The sequence below is a fragment of the Osmerus eperlanus genome, chromosome 2 (genome assembly GCF_963692335.1).
Source record: "Osmerus eperlanus chromosome 2, fOsmEpe2.1, whole genome shotgun sequence".
NCBI lineage: Eukaryota > Metazoa > Chordata > Actinopteri > Osmeriformes > Osmeridae > Osmerus > Osmerus eperlanus.
In genome coordinates, this window is record NC_085019.1 from 6753967 (window position 1) to 6761162 (window position 7196).

Here is a 7196-nt window from a genome sequence, read left to right on the forward strand (position 1 = left end):
TTGTGGGGCACAGCATTAACAAACAGGAAAGACCGAGAGCGAGTCCTAAATGGCTGTAATTGATGCATGAACGCAACGTCCTGCGTCATGTGACGGAGCACGAAGCGAATAGGAACTGTAAACACAGAAACAAGAGGCCGAAACGGTAAAGGCAGATCATTTCGTTTGGGGGGGTCCTGTGACAGGCGGCATCTGAATCCCCTCTCTCATCTGCGGGGCCCGGAGGGTGTGTGGTACACCCCCTGATAGCGGATCACAAGTTCCGCTACTAAGTAGAGCTACTGCACCACGGATGACCCCACCTAAGGGCCTGCCATCTTCTGAGTGAGGAACAGGTCAAAGATGTGACCCGGTCACATACTCCAAGCCCACACTGCTGATGACTTGATTCCTTTCGAACTCCTGCTGGTCCCTTAAGCAAACTCCTCCACCGGCATAAGCCTCTGTCCTAGTACCTGTCAGTTGTTTTCCCTGCTCAGTGGAAAATCTCTGAGGACCAGGGAGCTGACTCGAACAGATAAGGACACAGATAAGAAGAAAGTTTCCGCGGAAAATGACTCACTTGTAACAGACGCAATTCAATCATTAATATTTGTCTGTCTGTTACGCATGGAGTTGATGTCATCTAGAGACTGATTCACAAGACATCAGCCTTATTTACAGAGTCCCGGGCCTATTTGACGGCATTGCAGAGATTTCTCTCAGGCACAATTCCCTCTGCATTCACTGATATACGAGTACATTTAAATGAATAAATAGAGTTTGGATAAGGGTTTCTTGTTAATTAAGACATGTCATGACATTTTATTGTGTTTCTTATGTATAACAATCTGAGCTGGAAGAAAAAAACCATTAAATGTTCATTCAACAAATGGAAAAAACTTTAAATGTATTGGAAATGTATTTTGGCCAAAAGCTAATAATATAAGTCAATACTGTCAAAACCAATTACAGAGAGAGCTCTGGCCAGAAAGTTCTCCTCATTGGGAATGGGTTGATGCAGTTGAACACATGGCATCCAATCACAGTGAGCTTTCGACCTCCCTGTAAACCAGCCAAATCCCTCCACCAGGCTCTGTCAGGAAATCCAGTTGGGCCAGAGTTGGCCCACAGGCTCAGAATAGGTCTGTGGCTGTTGCTTTCCTTATAACAGGCTGCCCAAGCCACAGGGCTGGCCCAGGCCCAGCCCGAAGTGCTACCCCTACTCCTGCCCCAGCTCCAACCTCAGCCCCCAGAGCTTCCGTCAACATCTCTGCTCCTACCTACAAACTGCCCCAACTCCAGCCCCCACCACCTAGCAGCCTGCCCTAGCAGCCTACCCCGGGCTCTCTCTCCCCCCCCCCCCCAGCACCACACCCCTCTGGCCTCTCCAGAGCACCTCTCCACCCCTCGCGTGTTTGCCTTGGCTCAGCCTGATCCTAGGGAACAGCCGTTAATCTGAGGGGGGAACTTTGAAAACGTCTCCTTTTAATTATCAGAGAATTCTGACCGAGTTGCATAATGGTTTCCAAATGGTTTGCACGGGTGGGAGCGGGTGCAGTGGAGGGGGGGGGTGGGGTTGTTGTGGGAGGAGGGGGGGGGGGGGAGGGAGTTGTGGGGTTGGAGGGGGAGGTGGACATGGAAGGGGCGTGAGAGATACGGCTCCAGCTCGTGCTCTGACCCTTGGATGGCCCCGCACGCACGTGTGTCTGCAGCAAATTGGGTCCAGATTGACCGGGTCAGCCCAGGCTCTGGCTGATTGACGGAATAACAGTCTGACTTATAGAATCACACAGAGCCTCGCCGTTCTCCCACTGGCTCCCTAGGCAGCTTGGATGCCGATAGCATCGCCCCTCACAGCGCAATGGGAGAAACACAGGGCTCAAAGACAGACAGTGTGCTGGACAGGGCTTCTAACTGGCTGCTCTGTTTCTCTGTCCACACTGTCCCTCCCCCAGAAGCCGATCCAACATTCATCTTCATAGAAATAGTTGGTATGAGTCCGAATCGTAATTCATTTCACTCTGTCCGCCTTCCTGTTCCCAAGACATACGGCGGTCTAGACACAAAGATTGAAAGATTTACTCGTCAAAAGGTTGGGTGCAAAAATGAAATGAAAGTGTTGTAAAACAAAAGCAAAACACCATCAATGACTCTCAAACTGATTCTGGAAGACACACACACACACATACACACCCAAACGCACGTACAGCGGGACCACCCCAGAGAACTGACCCGACCCTGTCCCCTGTGGCTCCGTGCTGGCGCACGTCCAGAGCAAACTGGGCCTCTCATAGGAGACCGTGGGGGCCAGAGGCTGCCGCAACACAGGCGCCGAGGGGGCGGCCGGCTGACTCTGGTCAACCGCTGGGCCTGGGCTCTGCTGGGAAGGGTGTCACACCGACCTGGGTCTCACACTAGCTGGTGCCAGGGGTTCAACTCAGGGGGCAGAGGTTAAGTGTGAACGACACCCCAGCGACCGAGCGAGAGGGGCTGGCTGGCTGAGCCGTCGTGGATGAGCTCATTCTGGCCCGGGTCCAGAGGGAGAGTACAGCCGATCCAGGACCCTGAAGTCTGAGCTGTCCCCATGAAGTCACTCTGCAAGCATGGACCACCACCGCTCCAGCCGGGCCCAGCCTGCACGGCAACACAGACTCAACACAGGCTCCACAGACTCAACACAGGCTCCACAAACAGACGGACAAAAGACCCTCTTCAAATGACCACCCTGCCGTAAAGGGGCTTGGAGCATCTGAGGTCCTCCGGAGGCCAACGCAACTGACCTTCCAGGAGAAAAACAGCGACTCTGTTACAAAACGAGGTGAGGTCATTTGACCATGAGCTGGCACAGGCCGCCACTGGCCTGTCCAAGAATCCCTGTCACTGCCCCGGATGTCACCAGATACCCACAAGCCCTAGGAAGTGCTCGTTATTTTCAGGTCTGAGTGATACTCTGGAGCCAAACCATGTGGCTTGCACTGGGCAGTAGCAGAAGGCCGGAGACCTAAAAGGAGGCACTGAAACACTGGATCATATTGGCTGGAGAAATTTGATGGGAGGGAGGGTCAGAAGGAGGGAGAGAGAGAGAGAGAGAGAGAGAGAGAGAGAGAGAGAGAGAGAGAGAGAGAGAGAGAGAGAGAGAGAGAGAGAGAGAGAGAGAGAGAGGGAGGGAGGGAGGGAGGGAGGGAGGGAGGGAGGGAGGGAGGGAGGAGAGGGAGCAGTCTGTCAAGGCTCACTGTGGTGGGATCATATCTACAACTTGGCTACTGTAAAGCACAAGACGAAATGATCTTAAAACAAAACCTTGAGTACCCCCGAATGACGTGACCACCAACATATTTTGAACTGTCGTCTGTAGCTTTCATCAGACTGAGAGAGACTGAGGCTTGCCAGAAGACCTTGAAGTCCTTGCTGGTCTCAACAGGGTTCGCATTATCAGCTCAACCCAAACAGTTGCTGTCCCACTCCCTCCCCTCATTCCCGACACACTGAGGACCTAAGATCATCTCTACCCTCTCTATCACAAAGCCAGACAGATACTCACACACACACACACACACAAACACACACACACACACAGGCACACACACACACATTCACAGGCACACACACACACACTTGCAGGCACACACATCATCATGTGAGAGTAATCTGGGAGGTGCTTGAGCTGATAGTACTGGTCTGACTCCTCCAGGAAAGCAGAGATAAGTGGGAGGCCTAATTGGAGGCTGTCTCCCTTCTAACAAGGCTAGCCACTATGCAGCCAAAACAAAAACAACGGAAATCAAGGTAGCTGGTCTTTTAGTAGACTAAACTCTGCCAGAATCCGGCTTGTTGTAAAAGTCAAGAATGGCATTAGATGAACAAAGACTTCTTGTCACTGACAATATGTGAAGAGGTCCTTATAGGAGACTTTAAAAAAAAAGTGCTCTTGTCATTGAGGGCACAGGACATAATTGAAAGTTTCTCAGAACAGTCATGGATTGGATTTGGTAAAACACTAAATCCAGACAGACCACCATTTTAGTATTACAATCTGACCTATGTCAATTAGGCAAATAATCTAGAACTGTCTCTGCGGCACCCATGATATAAAAACACACTGCCCATTAACCTGTGGTCTATAAGAGAACACAGCCTAGCAATCAGTCCACATTCTTTAAGCCATCCAGCTGCCTCCATCCACAAAATACTATAATTCCAAACAACAACGTGGTAGTTTCCGAGGCAGGGAGCTCATGCCTGGCAAACTGCTGATTACGGCCTTTCGGAAACTTATGAAGAACATGGTTTCCTGAGGACCGGCCGCATCAGCTGTCATATTCATAATTATAGCACTTCTGTTATTTCCATCATAATCGTGTAATTAACTTATCTCTGCTATTTCGATCAATCTAAGAATTAGCTCTACACTATTCGTCTGTTTTGACATGACCATATCCTTTTGCAATTTTCAACAGTGCTTCTGATCTTTCTGACTTCTTTGCATTTTAAGAATCCATAATGCACTGCACACAAAAGCACTGGTGAATGTCGACATTAGCAAGAACAAAAAAGCAACGTTTAAGAGTTTACGGACTCCATAAAAACGTTCAGCACGTCGCCAATTCTCACTTCATTCACGTATTTAGCGGCATTCTTTTCCTTTCTAGCGGCAGCAGAGAAAACACCATGGTTACGCCCATAGTTACGTCCATGGTGACGCCCATAGTTAGACATATCATTCATGTCAGCTCTTCCATTGAGATAAGCGCTGAGGCGCACTAGAGGCACGGCGTGGTCTGCTGAATCTGAACAGGCCATGATTGTTCCATGTTTGGGTTCCATTCGAGGGTGCAAAAAATACCTTGGATATGACAGAGTGCTCTAATAACTGCCCCACAGCAGCAGCACTCTATAACTGGGGGATAATTAGCAGCTTTGCTAATGAATGTGGGGCCATAACGGGCTAATGAGCTGGAGCTGAGATGTTAGTCTCCTGTGCCAGGTGTTGGGAAGGCAGACAGGAACTCCCAGCAGGAACAACACCTGGGGGCAATCAGGCCAGGCAGGCAGCGCTCCTCTCTCCATTACTCAACATCCCAATTAATCTATACTGGTACCAAGCGAGCTTTATGAGTGAATGATAATTATACTCTACAGCACGGCACACTGAGACACTGAATCAAATATATTTCAATGATACACTAAACCAATTCCAACATTCGTTTGAACCGTGTCCTTGTAGAGACAGCCCCAGTCCTTACTTGGCCTCCACGTTCGGGTCATAGGGGCATGAGATTGACTCTCTCCATGCTATTGTTTCTTCTCATTTAAAAGGAGGGAATCATACGAGACGAATGAGAAGGCCTCTCCCGTTCTGTGTAATCACAGCCAGACAGGGAGACTGGATTGTGTTTCTCTTAAACACACACCAGACCTCACACTGTCCTCCTACAGCCAGGTCTGCCGGCCTGCTGAGATGACGCAGGAGGGGAAAAACAACGATATGAAAATAAATCATAATCAAAATCAGGAGGTTTGGAAATCCCCTTGTGATACTGCAATGTGTGTTTGTGCGAGGGTCTGTTCCAATGTCAGTGTTCACACACTAAGTAAGTGAAATAAGTCAGTCCACTAACCTTGCCCTGAGGCAGAACCACTGTTTCTACTGGTTTGGCTTGACCATGTAATGGAGGACCTTAAAGCTATTTAAACTGGACAGCTAGAACCCAATTCCCAAGTCTTTATACAATAAACAACATGGATCATATCACGATCAACTGTAAGAACAGTAGTTCTTGCTCTGTCTTACAGCCTTTCACTGAACATGGACACCCATATACTCTCAGCTGAGGTTTTACATAGTCATGAAAAGATAGGACTTTATTAAAAGTCTATTATGCTGATTTTGGCCACTCCATAATCGGAGTCGGGCAAATCGCAATGGGCACTTCTTAATCCCATAATAAACAGAACAGTGGAGAGTGCAAGGAGGTCTTTCCTAATATCACACTAAAGTGAGTCAACGAGAAAGCAGACTCCTCCCCTCTCCCTCTCTCTAAAAGGCCACCATTGTATAAGAGGCATCGCCATGACTACTGCCAGCGAACTGTAAGCCTTTTAGAATTATTTGCATTCCTCCCTTCTTCAGAGCACTGTAGCAAAGCTGCTCAGTTTACCAGCAGCCCTAGACAGGAACAAACCATTTCTTGAAATAACAAAAACAGGAATTTTCATCTAGCTGGGAATTAATTAAAGTAGAATTACTGGATGGTGAGTGGGCTACGGAGCAATATTGAACAAGTCAGACGAACCCAACAGCAGTGCCCAGGGATGATGGAGGCGAACATGGGCCGGGGAGTGTGTGAGGAGGCAGGCTGGATGGGAAACAGAGGCTCTAATCGTCAGTTACTAGGCAGAGTAGGAACAAAACTACCCCTGTGAGGGAATCATGTTCCTATGGACCATCAGTGGCTTCGGCCATCTCTGTCATCAATTGGATATCTACCTCAGTGCTCTTAGCATGATGACCAGAAGAGATTGTGAAAGAGCTACTTGAAATGACTACTTACTGCTTATTATGAAATTGGTTGTTTTGTACTACAAGTGTCAATGCAGACATCTTACATTGAGGACATGAAGTGGGCCCTCACCCTGGCCGATAAAGCATGTTAGTCTCTCTCTCTCCATCATATTTGGGGCAGACAGAGTCCTCTACATCCTTCTGAGTGACCGGGGCTAGATGACTGGTGCTGGATGGCTGGGCATGGATGACTGGTGCTGGATGACTGGGCTGGATGTCTGGTGCTGGATGGCTGGGCATGGATGACTGGTGCTGGATGACTGGGCTGGATGTCTGGTGCTGGATGGCTGGGCATGGATGACTGGTGCTGGATGACTGGGCTGGATGTCTGGTGCTGGATGGCTGGGCATGGATGACTGGGCTGGATGACTGGGCTGGATGACTGGGCTGGATGACTGGGCTGGATGGCTGGGCATGGATGGCTGGTGCTGGATGACTGGGCATGGATGGCTGGGCTGGATGGCTGGGCATGGATGGCTGGGCTGGATGGCTGGGCTGTGGGCATTGTAGTGCCCGTCACAGTAGAGGCCTCTGTCTCACAGGTGGCGCCATTACTAATGCTATTAAACTGATAAAATGATTATATTACTCAACAGGGCTTTATGGTAAAAAATCTGAAATATGTGAGTATGGTTACTCATAGAAAAAGAAT